The 572-nt window shown below is 42.3% G+C and overlaps 1 pseudogene; it reads left to right on the plus strand.

Moving 5' to 3' along the window:
- Positions 1 to 6: 6 nt before the first annotated feature.
- Positions 7 to 567, plus strand: LOC108525479 (rRNA-processing protein FCF1 homolog pseudogene; annotated as a pseudogene).
- Positions 568 to 572: the final 5 nt, after the last annotated feature.

Here is a 572-nt window from a genome sequence, read left to right on the forward strand (position 1 = left end):
ACGGAAGAACCTGGAGTGTGGCGTGACCATGGGGAAGCAAAAGAAAACAAGGAAGTATGCGACCATGAAGCGAATGCTTAGTCTCAGAGATCAGAGGCTTAAAGAAAAGGATAGATTAAAACTAAAAACAAAGAAAAGAAGGATCCCAGTGCGTTAAAGGAAAGAGAAGTTCCCCAATACCCTTCCTGCTTATTTTTCCAATATAATACACAGCTGGGCCCACCTTACCACATCCTCGTTGATACCAACTTTATCAACTTTTCCATAAAAGCCAAACTGGACTTAGTGCAGTCAATGACGGACTGTCTGTATGCCAAGTGTATCCCTTGTATAACTGACTGTGTAATGGCTGAAATTGAGAAATTGGGGCAGAAGTATAGAGTGGCTCTAAGGATCGCCAAGGATCCAAGATTTGAACGATTACCATGTACACACAAAGGGACCTATGCAGATGACTGCTTAGTACAGAGAGTAACTCAGCATAAGTGTTACATTGTGGCCACAGTTGACCGGGACCTTAAAAGAAGAATCCGTAAGATTCCTGGAGTTCCTATCATGTACATTTCTAACCA

The sequence above is a fragment of the Rhinopithecus bieti genome, unplaced genomic scaffold (assembly GCF_001698545.2).
Source record: "Rhinopithecus bieti isolate Rb0 unplaced genomic scaffold, ASM169854v2 scaffold_58459, whole genome shotgun sequence".
Taxonomy (NCBI): domain Eukaryota; kingdom Metazoa; phylum Chordata; class Mammalia; order Primates; family Cercopithecidae; genus Rhinopithecus; species Rhinopithecus bieti.